This window comes from Rattus norvegicus, chromosome 3 (genome assembly GCF_036323735.1).
Source record: "Rattus norvegicus strain BN/NHsdMcwi chromosome 3, GRCr8, whole genome shotgun sequence".
In the NCBI taxonomy this organism is placed as follows: Eukaryota; Metazoa; Chordata; class Mammalia; order Rodentia; family Muridae; genus Rattus; species Rattus norvegicus.
This window is the reverse complement of record NC_086021.1, coordinates 76861535-76876537: the sequence shown is the minus strand read 5'-3', so window position 1 is coordinate 76876537 and position 15003 is coordinate 76861535. Positions and strand designations below refer to the sequence as shown.

The 15003-nt window shown below is 45.4% G+C and overlaps 1 long non-coding RNA gene across 7 annotated transcripts in view; it reads right to left on the bottom strand.

The window, feature by feature from the left end:
- Positions 1–843: 843 nt before the first annotated feature.
- LOC102555148 (uncharacterized) overlaps positions 844–15003 on the bottom strand; it is a 49967-nt gene continuing 35807 nt past the window's right edge. For 2 of the 7 annotated variants that reach the window (XR_010065222.1, XR_591533.3), the window contains 4 exons: positions 9974–10174; positions 7315–7598; positions 4534–4648; positions 844–1047 (listed from right to left, as the gene is read on the bottom strand). This is a non-coding gene — a long non-coding RNA (uncharacterized LOC102555148). Of the gene's footprint in view, positions 1048–4533; positions 4649–6442; positions 6648–6944; positions 7015–7314; positions 7599–8852; positions 9115–9973; positions 10175–15003 lie in introns of all 7 variants that reach the window. The other 5 variants (XR_010065221.1, XR_005502198.2, XR_005502200.2 and 2 more) reach the window with 5 other exon arrangements.

The following is a 15003-nucleotide window of genomic DNA, read 5'->3' as shown; positions in this document are numbered from 1 at the left end:
ATGAAAATCAGACACCATTTCAAAAAGTCACCTTAATCATAGAAAAGAAATTATTGAGTGAAGAATTTAACTTTTCCTGAACAATTCACTGTGAGGAAAAAAAAAAGTATCATTGGAAATGATACTTTTAAAGGGCAAACTTATTACACAATGACACTTCCAAGGTTTATTATTCCCAGTATTTAACTACTTATCTTTTCAATTTTCACACAAAACTAATCATTAATATTATCGTATTCTAGAAGTAATTATTTTAAAAGCTTTTGCTGTAATAGCTGAAGCCTCTCTGGCTATTTCTGGTATTGAAGAAGGGAAAAGTGTTTATTTTCTTAGGACTGACATAAAAGAGATTGATTTTTTTGATGCCAAGAAATCGCTTAGTATTCATGTGACTTCAACTTCATGGCATCTTGGAATGTTTATTCTTCATCAAAATTCTTCTCGAGGCAAGATGCCAGCTCTCTCTCTCTCTCTCTCTCTCTCTCTCTCTCTCTCTCTCTCTCTCCCCTTTCCTCCCCTCCCCTCTCCTCTCCTCTCCTTTCCTACCTTCCCTCAGCAATCAGGGGAGAGGTTGGAGACAAGGTCATGAGCTCTTCAGCCATGAGGTTAGCACTTGATGTCGCCTGCTGCTCACCCATGACTGGGTAAACACTTCCCACCCAATTCTACTTAACACTTCCTGTCTAAAGGATAATGTGAGACCTTTCTGGGAGAGAAATTGATGGGTAGAGAATGGAATTCAAAGTTTCTAGACGTAGGTCCCAGAGTCCACCCCTTATCATTCAAACTGTGCTCAGCAAAAGATATACACGTTTCCCAAAGAACCTCTTTCCCACCCTTGACTTCAGGAGAGACCGTATTTATTGTCTTTTACACGGGTTCCACATTCAACACAAATGAAGACAAGAGGTGTTTTAAACATATATGTAATAAACATGAATTTGGTAGAAAACAACTCTTCCTATGAATCACTGTAGAAGGCTGGGAGTATAGTTCAGTGGTAGAGTACTAGACCAGCACTGGTGAAGCTGAGTTGGATCTCCAGCCCTGGGGGAAAAACAAAACAAAACAAAACAAAAACAAGAGTTACTGTCAGTTTAACCAAGTGAAAGTGACAGACACCTTTTTAAACATGTAGCTATGAAGACAATTTTATAATGATCTCATATTATCATCTCCATTTACAGATGAGGGAACTGAGGAACAGGGGGTTAAAGTGGCTTGCTGGGGTTCATGGGAAACTCCTGAAACAGGAGCATGGACAGACACACTTCAGAGTCACCAACTACCTGAGTTAGGAAGGCCAAAGAGCTTTCTAACACTTAGCTTACAATATCTTATTTTTTAAAGTTATTTTTCTGTTTATTTTCTGTCTATGAGTACCCTGTCACTGTCCTCAGACACACCAGAAGAGGGCGTCACATCCCATTACAGATGGTTGTGAGCCACCATGTGGTTGCTGGGACTTGAACTCAGGACCTCCTGAAGAGCAGTCAGAGCTCCTAATGGCTGAGCCATCTCTCCAGCCCTTACAATATCTTCTAATGAAAATATTTCAAGTATCACAAGCTTAATCTCTCACATTAGAAACTCAAAGGACCGGCTCTAACCAACCAACCAACCACATACTGAGCTCCTCCTTCCTTTAGAGACCGTAGAGCTCCATTTGTGAATTATATTCAGTAACTCCCGGAAATGCTCACACAAGCTTTCCTTGCCCACTCACCAGGCATCAGCTGGGATTGTTGTAAATGACATCCCATTGAATATATACAAAATCACCACAAGGCATAAACTAAAATCTTAGTTTGAATTTTACAGGTGTTTGGGGAAGTATGTAGCTTATAAAATGGAATGATTTACGTGGTGGCTGCAGCACTGGCCTCTTACGTGTCTGTAATCTCTCTTTCCTGAGATATGGTAAAGCCGATTGTTGGACCAGTAGCCCCAGGGATCACTAGTCCCAGTTTGTTTGCACAGATATATTTTTAAAAGATTTACTTATGTATATATAAGAGTGTTCTAGTTACATGAATGCCTGAAGGACAGAAGACGGCATCAGATCCCATCACAGATGGTTGTGAGCCACCATGTAGTTGCTAGGACTTGAACTCAGGACCTCTGGAAGAGCAGTCAGTGCTCCTAACCTCTGAGGCAGCTTTTCAGCCCCCGACAGATATGTTTTATAAAAGTTCTCAGGAGCATATAGCCTACTGAGTAGCAGTTTTCTCTGGACTGAAAATTCCACTTTGAGGCAGGAGTCCCAAGACTCATGACCCCCGCTCCCCCCAGAGCTTACATAAGCAAATAGTATTGTCAGGGGAGAGAAGACCCTTAAGTGTGACAACTGCCTGCAAGTTGTACGGGGGACTGCAATGATACAGCTATCATGCATGCTGGGGTGGGCTTTTCAGTGGTACAGCTGCCCAAGTCACCCATGCTCCTATAACTAACCCCAGTAAACTCATTGATTCACCAAGCAATGGAGTTGTTTCTGTGGTTCATCGTTGCTCTCTTTCTGTTTGGGGTGAACAGAAATAGATGCACCAGGAGAAGTCATACAACAAGCCAGAGTTGAGGGCCAACACTGTGGCATTTAAGATGGCAAGAACCGTTTCAGAAGTGTAACCCCAATTAATAGATGGTGGTGTGAGGACTCTGAGGAAGTCTGTGACCCCCTGGTCTCAGAGGCAGAGGGCTGTGAATGCGGATGGCTGACAGTAGTGCCTGTCATGATAGTAACGGGTCTGTGTCCATCTTGGGTACAGAGAGCTTTGGTTTGAGGTGCTGGACACGAGGGAGCATCCCCTGTGCTGTGTGCCAACCAACGACAGCCCAATTCCTTCACTTAGAGAATGAAAGAAACTGAGGCCACAAAGCTTTTGGTTCTTAATTATGGGAACCAAACAAAACTAGGGAGAATCCATGGCTAAGTTCAGTTTCCACCTCTCAAAGTTGTTAACACAAATGTGTGGCTTTCCCCTTGACATTGCCAAGAGGACGTAAGAGCAGCCTGAAAGTTAAACAACCCGGGTTAGCACAGAAGTCTTCACACAACCTACTACGTCCAGTGCCCTTCACTCTTGTTAGGAGGCAAAGAGGGCCTCGAGCACCATAAGATTGACTCCCTGCGCACTGCCTCCCCACTGTAGCAGCCAGTCAGGGTGTCCTCAAAGAGGGCCAGAGAGAGAACTGCAGGGCTGGGTCAGGAGCTATAACCACAGCCTTAGCTCATTACTAAGCTTTGGGAGAGGCTGTTCAAGAGTGCACTGGTCCTCCACAGGCTGCAGCTGCCCTTCCAGCGCCCCAAGGCCCATCTCTCTGGCCTCACATCATAGCCTGTTTTACAATCCTGCAGGGGTGACTCACATGTCCCTGTGTGTGTGTGTGTGTGTGTGTGTGTGTGATTCACAGATCTGTCATAAAGACTCCGTGAGTCACTCACTTCCTGACAGACACACTATGGAGACAGCCTCAGCCTCAGGATGCACAAAAGCACAGGAAAAGAGCCTGTTGGCCTGGGATGAGTTATGTGTTTTCAGGAAGCAGGTTGTTTTTAGAATAACCACACATGCGCTATATCTGAACTAAAGGTCAACAAGCTTAGTGTCTCCTTACTGAGACTTACTGTTCACAATGATTTTTATATAAAAATATGGTAAAAATGTAAATAGCATCAGATTTAGCATTTTAATGTGCAATGGTGACATTATGTCCACACTATTGTGCAAATGTCACCGTGGTCTGTCTCTAGGACTTTTGCATCTTTCCAAACTGAAACTACCAATTAATACTGACACCGGTCCTGCCTCCCCCTTATCAACATCTTTCCTTTCCACCCTCACTAGCTCCTGTCCTGCCCTCGCTCATCCTTAGCAACTTCCTCCCTAGGTCTCTGTGAGTCCGGTCAGCACCTGTCCATGCTGTACCTCGCTGATCATTTGAGTCTTCACGTGATTTCTTTTTTTCAAGAAAAAATTAAGGTTTGGATTCTTGTATATTTCTTTCAGAGTTCCCAAAATATAAGGGGAAATGACTGGGCATTCTTGTATCTGATAGCTGTAGATGGAGAAATAGAGGTACCTAAAGACTGTTGCAATTGGAAACTAAGTTTGCTTAAGAAACCTAGATCCAATATTAAAAGATGCACCAGTGTGCCCCAACCCAGGGCTTTCCACAGGTAGTGCTTTGAAAGGAAGCCACGCTATCTGTGAATCTCCCAGCCAAAATCTCCTGGAAATCTAGATAAAGATTAACAGGGCGAGCTGTGGCATCCCTGTCTTACTGTTTCATACCAAACATCCACAGACTCTCAGGATGTTATCTGTCCAACCACTGTTCCCTAAGGAAAATCTCACAGGCACACTTCCTATGCCTAGCCACCCACACTGAGCTAGCACGGCTGACTCCATCCCTACCCCCACACATATGTGCTCAGGACACACTCAGAAGACTTAGGAAGAGGCTACTAGCTGAGAAGTCCTGTTAGGGAGTTAGTAACACTCTCACCCTTAGGGTCCATGGACCTCTTACCTCATTGTAACCTTGCTGGTCAAGCATCAATAATCTGAAGAGTCATGAGTATTTTGAATTGGCCTTCTTTGCAACATGAGAAGCGTGGTACTCTCATAAATATTCTGAGAGCTGACTGGGAACCAACCATGATGAACATGGAAAGGAACATAAAAACACACGTGAAGGTGAGAAGGCCAGGCTAACTCCATGACAGGCTTCACATTGGCAGTTAAGGAGACTAGGCCTAAATGTCTGCTTCCAAGAACTGGGCAACTCCTGGCCAGTCCAGGCTTCAGAAGCTACCCTGGCACCTGGCCTGAGGCAAGGTCATGGGTCAGCAGCAGTTTCCAGACTTTCTCAGCAACAAGTTCCCAGCCCCCACACCCCAGTAATGGAATATTCATAGAGATGGACCCAACAGATTGACATAGAGGTCACCTGCTCCAGAATTCCCTAATGGCTTTAAATCAGGCCTACAAGCTCGCTTGGGTGTCTCTCTAACTTGGTAATGGGAGACCTCAGCGTGCTGGACTTCTGCAGAATAAAACACTCTGCATTCACATACTATTTGAGTCCGGGGAGTCATGAACCTCTACAAAGGAAAGCAATAGATTTCCTAGGAGCTTGGGTTTATGTAAATAACAACTCTGTTGACACCTTCCCATTCTCCTCACCTGCTGTTGTTTTTTTATATTCTTTTTCTTGGATTTAAAAACCTATGGAAATTATGCAAGAATAAAACCCAGGGAGGGACAGTTTGGGACAGCAGAAGCACATAATCAGGAAGCACAGTGACCACTTTTAAACGTATGATCAGGTTGGACCTGCAGCTTCCCTAAGCATACCCCTTCATAAGCCTTGAATGGTTGGTTCTCATCCTTCTTAGAGGAAAGGCCAGATTCTATCAAGACCTTTGCATTGCCTGTCTGCCCATCCCCTTATACCTCCCCAGGTTTGTTTTGCATCCTCCTGTTCTGGCCAACAGCAACATCTCCACATCCATTCAACTCTGTGGCTCTATCACTTTTCTTCTACATGTAGGGTCTTTGCACATTCTATTCCTTACCCACGGAATACAGTTCTGGCCCAGTCTTTCATCCAGTTCAACCCCTAGGACTCTTCGGCTTCCCTAGCTCAAAGCACAACCCCTGGTTCCCCCATCTCCCTGTCTTTCTCTATCCTTATTGTCCCTTGTGACAATTTTTCTCTTGGGATGAGAGAGGCTAACACTTTTCCTCTTGTTTCCAGATTTTCTGTGAGTATTAAATGCATTTTCCCCCAATGGCAGACAGAACAGATATCTAATCCAGCTTTCTAATGTGCATCCTATAAGCAAAGACTAGAAAGTTAAAAACATGCAATTCCTAGACTCCCTTGCAGCTATGTTTTCAGATGTCATGGGGATTCTTCCCGTCATGTGTCTGCTTGCAAGCACTGAATGGAGGAAAAGGAGAGGCCTGGGTGAGAGGCAGATGTCTTATGTGTGTAGTCATAGCTATGGGCCTGGAGTGAACAGTACTAATATCTAGCTTAAAGCCAAGCCTCTAGCAGTAGCTTGCTGACTATGGCAGAGGTGAACACTGTCTGAGCAAGCCTTTTTTGGAATACAGTTGTGGAAAGCACCCTGGAGACCCAGACTGATGCCTGTTTCTCTAGATTTTGCAGCCATGTGGTAAGTGTCTGGTCCCCTATATTAACTTCTTTTCTGCTTTAATTTCTCAGGTTATCTGCACTGAACTATGTCTGGTAGACATGAGGAATTGCTTCTTGAACTCTAAATTACTTTGGAAATGTGGCTTATGTCCACTAAGGCCCCTGAATGACCTCTTTATTTAACGTCCTACAACACAGAATCATTGAAACATGGGGGATTTCTGAGTGTCAGTTTGCAATTTAGTTCCTTTCGAGTAGTCTTGTTTTCCCCTACCTGGCAAACAGTAGTCTGGGTTTGTCATTTGTGGAATTAGGGGAGGATTTTCTAAAGTTGAGCATCTCTCAACTCATCTCCTGGGAGGGCAGAGACATTCCTTTATAAGGTGGAAATCTCAAGCCATGCTCAGTGATCGTGCGTGCCTCTCTCGCCTTGACAAATGCATCCTCAATGCTGGCTCATTCTTGAGTCATTCCCTACTCTGTAGGGACAGGAAGATAGGAATCAGGCTTCAGTTTCCACTCACAGTTCTCATGGCCCAGGGCCACCCATTCCTGTACTGGGGATGGTAGCCCCATCTGAGGGTAGTGGGGTGAGTTCCACAGGACGACAGCATGGAGGTCTTGCTCCTTCAGCGCATTCCTCCCACCCCCACCCCGGTTGTCTAAAGATTCTGGCTCAGCTACAGAGAGCTCAGCTGGAATGCCCTGGGTGTGGCATTTATGGGCTTGAATGGAAAACCTAAAGCTCAGAGGGAGACAGAACTAAGATCACCTACAGCAGCAGCCTTGGGCCTCTGATCATTTCTCAGCCCACTCGACCACTCCTTAGATGCTTGTGGCAATTGCCTGCCAAGATAAAAAGGTCTCAACTAACGGAAGTACGGAAGGAAGGGGTGAATAACATTAATCACACAGAGCCTAGAGATGAAGTAGCAGAAGTGTCAAGAACAAAGAAAACTGAAAACAAATTGCAGCCAGGCCTGAGGGTGCAGTCCTGTAATCCCTGCTCCTCAGGAAGCTGCAGTAGGAGAACTGAGTTCAATGGCTGCCTGGGTTACTGTCTTAGTTGGGGCTTCTGTTGCTGTCAAGAGACACCATGACCAAGGCAACTGTTATAAGGGCAACATTTAATCAGGGCTGGCTTACAGGTTCAGAGGTTCAGTCCATTATCATCAAGGTGGGAAACAGAGCAGTGTCCAGGCAGGCATGGTGCTAGAGGAGCTGAGAGTTCTACATCTTGATCCAATGGCGGCTAGGAGAAGACTGTCTTCCAGGCAGCTTGGAGGAGGGTCTCAAAGCCCAACCCACAGTGACACACTTCCTGTAACAAGGCCATACCTCCTAACTGTGCTGCTCCTTGGGCCAAGCATGTTCAAACCATCACAGCTACCAAGCAAGTCCCAGGCCAGCCTGGGCAGCTCAATACAATCCTGTCTCAAGACATTTGAAAGAAAAGAACGGTTAGAAGTATGGCTCAGTGGCAGAGCGCGTTCTCTCTCTCTCTCTCTCTCTCTCTCTCTCTCTCTCTGTGCGTGTGTGTGCGTGCGTGTGGAGATTGCTCAGTTGTTGTTCTTAACCATATTCACGATGTCCTGTTTCTAATACCCATACGGTGGCTCACGACCATCTGTAATTCCAGTTTCCAGGGATTCAATGCCCTCTGTTGGCTTCCATGGGCCCCGAGCATACTCATGAAGTCGACGCATACAAGCAAGCAAAACATTCACATACATAAAATAAAAACAAAATTAAAAATTAAAAAAACAGGGGGCTGGAGAGGTGGCTCAGCGGTTGAGAGCACTGACTGTTCTTCCAGAGGTCCTGAGTTCAATTCCCAGCAACCACATGGTGGCTCACAACCATCTGTAATGAGATCTGATGCCCTCTTCTGGTGTGTCTGAAGACAGCTACAGTGTACTTACATATAATAAATAAATAAGTAAATAAATAAATAAATCTTTTTTAAAAAATTAAAAAACAACCACAGGAAGACCAACAGAGTCAACTAACCCAGACCCTTGGGCTCTCAGAGGTTGAACCATCAACCAAAGAAAATTCACAAGCTGGACCTAGGCCTCCCCACGCGTATGTAGCAGATGTGCAGCTTGGTCCTCGTGTGGGTCCCAAACAACTGGAACAGGGGCTATCCCAAAAGCTGTTGTCTGTAAGTGGGATAAGTTCTTCTAGCTGGGCTGCCTTGTCTGGCCTCAGTGGGAGAGGAAGCACCTAGCCTCACAGAGACTTGAAGTGCCAGGGTAGTGGGGATACCCAGAGAGGGTCCCACCCTCTCAGAGGAGAGGGATGGATAGAGGAAGGATTGTGGGAGGGGTGACTGGGAAGAGGGCAGTGAGCAGAATGTAAAAAACAAATTAAGTTAAAAAATTAAATTTAAATTTAAAAAAGATTAAAATACAAAATCAAAAAAACCTGGAAATCCACTGAAGACTTCAGACTTCCAGACTCCCTCTATGTTTCCTCACCTGCTGACTGTGTAGGAAGAATCATGGTGGTTTCTATGGGGGAGGGGCAAAGCTTGTAGCTGGGATCTGCTGCAGAGGATTAGCACTAAGAGGTCCCCTAGGAAAGAGCTCCCCAACACACTTGGGAGAAAGAGTGTTGGGCAAGAAGAGCTTGCTTGGACCCTTGTTGGCACCCTGAAACACAGCGCAGGTTCTGGGACTTACCAATGCTGGGTAAGGTGGGTAGGTGGGCAGCAAATAAAAGGGAAGGAGAGAGGTATTGAGCTTGGAATGCTGTGAGCAGATGAAGCTGAGCCTCTCGGCTTTAGACCCATGAGACAGAGAACAGCATAAAAGTGAAAACCAGGGCTTCCCAAGCTCAATACAGAGGCCAGCTGGAGGTCAGCTCCTGAAAGTTCCCGAGACAGAGTCAGGAGACCACACACAAGCCATGCTGGGGATTCTTCAACAGTGAAAGTGGCCGACCCTTCGGGAACAGGAGAACGTGCTTCAACGAGTGAGGCAGGAGTCTGAGAACTAGCCCACCATTGGTTAACATCCCATGGGAGCCCCCGGAGGATTGCATCCTGACAAACACAGGCTGCAAACACAAAGCATGGTGACGTTTCTGAGAATCAGTTCAAGGCTACTGTTTGGGGGCTTAAGTAGATGTAGGCAGATGTAGAGCTCTTTCTACTGGGGTGGTTAGGGGGTGCTGCTGGCTCCTAAGACATCTTCCCCGTGTCAACCACAGGGGTGGGTAGAGCTAGGAAGGTTCCTGGCAGAGTAAACGGTGTGATGCAGGAAAGTCCAAGGTGAATTAGAAGCCTGGACATCAAAGCAGAAACACAGCAGCAAGGACAGTCAGAAGCAGGCAGATGCTTCTCCCACAGCAGCCTCGGGGTCAGACGGCAAGGCGCCCAGCCCAGAGTCATCTTAACCTCCCTGCTCCTCCATTCCTAGTGAAGCAAAATGACAATGACAACAATCCCCACTTGCCCCTGACTGCACTTTTTTATGATGTTCATGGGAAAGGAAAATCTCTGAAAAACACACAGGAAATGTCCGAAAGGAGTCTTCTAAAACAGCATTAAGTGTTTCCGGGCAGTGGGATCACAGACAGACCCTTCAGAAGCCCTGCAGAATGCTGGATCCTTTCAGGAATCCCCGGAATCCTGAAGCTCACCGTGGTCTCCTAAGGTCCAAGATACTCACATACGAACATGCAAATGTTCCTGTCTTAGGAAGCTAAAAACCCTTTACTATTGGGGGTAGGGAGCAGGCGTTTAAATGGCAGTGTATACAGGGACTGGTTGAAAGTGTCCTTATTATCTTTATCAGCATACCGTGACGTAAGGAGGCTGAGGAAAACTCAGCAAGATACCGAGCCCTGCAGAGGCTTGTTCCAGTGCTCTTCGGTGTGTGTTCGGCCCTGCCATCGTCATGGTGGGAGAAGCCTTATGCCTCTTCATGTGGTCACCTCTACAAACAAAGGTCTCCACGAAAGCAGCTCTCAAACGCAAGTTGGACAGAAGCAACCATACGACCTGTTCATAAAAAGAGGATGGCTTCTCAAGATAAACCGTGTGAGCGTGTGAACTCAGGCCTGCCTTCCATTGATGTTTGCTAAGCCATTCTTCTTCCTGAAGAGTGGGCATCCTTTCCTGGTGCCTTCCTTCTGTGCCTGGTTAAAGCCTTCCTTTACCCTTGTTTTTAAGTTTCTCTCTCTCTCTCTCTCTCTCTCTCTCTCTCTCTCTCTCTCTCTCTCTCTCTCTCTGTGGTGTGTGTCTATGTGTGTGTCTGGTCTGAGTGTGTGTCTCTGTGTGTCTGTGTGTGTGGTGTGTGTCTATGTGTGTGTCTGGTCTGAGTGTGTGTCTGTGTGTGTTTGTGTGTGTGTCTGTGTGTATATGTGTGTGTATGTGTGTGTGTATGTGTGTGTCTGTGTGTGTCTGTGTGTATATGTGTGTATGTGTGTGTGTGTCTGTGTCTGTGTGTATGTCTGTGTGTGTGTCTGTGTGTATATGTGTGTGTGTCTGTGTGTATATGTGTGTGTCTGTGTGTGTGTCTGTGTGTGTGTATCTGTGTGTGTCTGTGTGGGTGTATGTGTGTGTGTGTCTGTGTGTATATGTATGTGTCTGTGTATGTGTGTGTATGTCTGTGTGTATATGTGTGTGTATGTGTGTGTCTGTGTGGGTGTATGTGTGTGTGTCTGTGTGTATATGTGTGTGTCTGTGTGTGTATGTGTGTGTATGTCTGTGTGTATATGTGTGTGTGTATGTGTGTGCATGTGTATGTGTGTGTCTATGTGTATATGTGTGTATATGTGTGTCTGTGTGTGTATGTCTGTGTGTATATGTGTGTCTGTGTGTGTGTATGTCTGTGTGTATATGTGTGTGTGTCTGTGTGTGTGTGTGTGTATCTAAGCCTCAGAGGCCAGAAAAGGGCATCAAAGCCCCTGGAACTGGAGTAACAGGCAGGCATGAGTCACCAGATGTCAGTGCTGGGAACTGAACTCATGTTCTCTAATCTCCTAACCACTGAGGTGTCTCTCTAGGCTCCCTAATTCATTCTCATGAGGGCTACAGTACCAATGATCTCATTTAACCTCTTTAAAGATCCAATCTCTAAATATAGTAATATTCTAAAGACCTTCACGTTAGGACTTCAATATACTGAAGGACACACAATCCGGTGCACAGAACCGCAAACGGAAGTTTAACAAATGATGACGCAGTCTCAGCCTGGGCAATCAGATAGCTGTTAAAACAGGACAGCACTATAATATACCCTATTTTATAAGCTCTGGGATAATTTCCAAGAGAAGTAAATTATGAATAATGAAGAATTCTATATTTAAAATGAAAATTGCGGTACAGAACGGAGTGGTATGTATTTGTTTGGCTTGCCTGTGCACTAACTGTTATAGGGACCATCTTGGGATTTCTGTGGGATAAGGTGGGGAAAGGTCATCTCAAGAAAAAGATCCAGAGACCTGGGGACGAGAAGTGGAAAAGTGAATGCATTTCCACTGTAATTGTTCATATATGTAAGGAATTATTGAGAAATATCAAAAAGTAAATTTAAAAAGGTTTAAAACGACAACGTGAGCACAGTTAGGTTTGCTGTGCTAAGCTGAAGCTCAATGAAGAGTGGGCTTTGTCCTCCAGCATCACCCCCACCCTCTGGCTGCTGCTTCACAAATGCCTCTTCACAGACGCTGTCTCCATGGCAGCTGGCTCCTGCTGTCAGGCTGCTCTCTCGTGTGAACTCTCTCTCTCTCTTTCTCTCTCTCTCTCTCTCTCTCTCTCTCTCTCTCTCTCTCTCTCTCTCACACACACACACACACACACACGGAATCAGATGTATCTGAAGAAGTGGAATTTTCCAGAATCTTCGAGAACTTTGAGTAGCTGCTCCTTGAGAGTTCCTCAAGACATCCTGTCAGGTTATTTCCCACTGCCAAGATGAAGGCAGAGGGGAGGCGGTGGAGAAGAGAATCCATCACTCCAAACAGAATAGAAATGAAAGCTCTGCAAAGCAAATAGCCGAAAATCTCACAAGTGTCATTCACTGTTCGAAAAGACTGTTTTTAGACAACATAATAATCCACTACAACATTTACTCTGTCGGCAAGATTATTACAGCGCAATTTTACTTTTTCCGTCTTCAGTGGCGTGGTGTGATTTCTCTAGAAGTCATCCTTTGTCTTCCCCGAGTTTGGGGTTAAGATTTATCTAAATGCTGACATGGGGGTGGGGGTGAAGTAGTATCTGCCAGGAGAAGTGTGAGAGGCCACCCATGCCTTCAGTGCCCTCACACAGCCCTAAGTGATGGCTCTCACACAGCCTGGCTCTCAGCATGGACCCGTGCAGTTGACTATGTCTAGTCCCAGGCCTGGCCTGCCTCCCCTTCTCTGCCTCCCTTGCATTAGAGCAGTGGCTCTCAACTTTCCTAATGCTATCACCTTTTAATACAGATCCTTATGCTGAGGTGACCCCCCAACCATAAAATTATTTTTGTTGCTACTTCATAACTTTAATGTTGCTACTGTTACAAATCGTAATTTAAATATCTCTATTTTCCAACGGTCTTAGGCTACCAGAAACCCACAGGTTGAGAACCTCTGCATTAGGGTCTAGTATTTTCATAAAGCCTTGCTTGACCACAGCAGCAAACATTGTTCCCTCACTAGGGAAACATCCTTTTGCTCTTTTCACCTGCTTCCAGCTAAACTTATTTCAGTATTTGGATGTGAAATTCCCAAGAAATGGCAGAAGAAATGTTTTAGACCAGCTAGGTAGGTGGAACAGCTTGGTCCATCCCTAGTTCGGGGAAACCTTGTCACTTTCCCTCCTTTTTCTGGTCCACAGTGTTACTTGGTGTTTTTATGCAAACTAGAAAAGGGATTGCCAAATATGGGCTTTTGATTTGGAAAGTTCTTTGATAAACTGGGTAAAGTGACATGTGCTGAGATAGTCCTGTGCCAGCTCGGAGTCAGTAAACAGCTGGACTGCATTAGCAGCAGCTACCTCAGCCTGGGCCCCTGTGCAAACGAGCTGATCTGGTGCATCCCTGGTCTCAACCCACACAGATCTACACAGCGGATCCCAAATGGATTATACGAAGCCCTTAAATCACATCGGCTTCCGAGGGAAGCTGGAAAACAACCTGGCTTTCCTGGTCTTTGTACTAGATTTGATCTGGCAAGATCTCTTCTGATTCAAATCTTTTCTCTTAAGAGAAACAAACTGGGTGGTAGAAGTCACCTTCAATACCAGCACTCTGGAGGCAGAGGCAGGCAGATCTTCTGAGTTTGAAGCCAGCCTGCTCTACATAGAGAGTTCTAGGATAGCCAGGGCTACACAGAGAAACCCTGTCTTGAGACAAGCAAAAAAGTTGAAAAACAAAAACAGCAGACCAGCCGTTCTCGTTCTCTCTCTCTCTCTCTCTCTCCCCCTACACATACACACACACACACACACACACACACACACACACACACACCAGGTCCCCATCCCAGATCTGAGTGAAGAAAAGACACAGCTCTGTCACTCGTGGAAGCCCATCTTCACATTGCCTCTCTCCTGTACCCATATCTCCATGGGCACAAGTCTCTTACTTTCACAAGCCTCTCCCAACCACACGCTGTGAGATCCACATCCCTCTCCAGTTTATCTTCACACAACTCCCTTCTTGCCTCGTTTTATAATGCTTAGAGTCAGTCTCTTTTGAAAATTTTATTTATATAATGTTTAGCATAATTGAAGAACTGACTACCTTTGGTAGCTGAGCATCCAATCTAGTGTTATTTTCTCGTCTTTCCTATGAATTGTATGTGGTGTGTGTAGTATGTCTGTGGAATATGTGTATATGTGGTGTGTGTGGTGTGTGTGTGTGGTATGTGTGGTGTGTGTAGTGTGTGAGTGTGGTGTGTGTGGTGTGTGGGTGTGGTGTATATGGTATGTGTGGTGTGTGGGTATGGTGTGTATGGTGTGTGTGTGTGGTGTGTGGGTGTGGTGTGTGTAGTGTGTGAGTGTGGTGTGTGTGGTGTGTGGGTGTGGTGTATATGGTATGTGTGGTGTGTGTGTGTACTGTGGTATGTGTGTGGTGTGTGTGGTATGTGTGTGGTGTGTGTGGTATGTGTGTGGTGTGTGTGGTATGTGTGTATATATGTGTGTCTGTGTGTGTGCATGTATGTGTAGCATGTATATATGTGTGGTGTATGTATGTGTATGATGTGTATGTGGTGTGTATGGTGTGGGGGGGTGGTATGTGTGGCATGTATGTATATATGTCTGTGTGTGTATGTATGTATAGCATGTGTGTATGTGTGGTGTATGTGTGGTATGTGTGTATAATATGCATGTCTCTCTGTATGTGTATGTATATACGCATGTATGTATGTATGCATGTGTAGCATGTGTGTATGTGTGGTGTATTGTATGTGTGGTATGTGTGGTGTGTGCTGTGGTGTGTGTGTATGTGTGTATGGTGTATGTATGGTGTATGTATATGTGTGTGTGTGTATGTATGTATGTGTAGCATGTGGTGTATGAGTGTGTGGTGTGTATGGTGTGTGTAGGGTGTGGTATGTGTGTGGTGTGTGGTGTGTGGTGTGTGTGGTGTGTGCATATTATGTGATTTGTGTATGTGTGTGATATTTGTGTGTATGGTATGTGTGTGGTGTTTGTGTGTGTGGGTATGGTATGTGTGTGTGGTGTGTGGTGTGTGTGCGTGTATATATATGTGTGTGTCTATGTGTCTCTCTCTGTGTATGTATGTGTAGTATGTATGTATGTGTGATGTGTATGATGTGTGTCTGTGTGTTCACCTAAGTTCACCCTGCAAACTCTCCACCTTGCCAAAATTCGTGGTG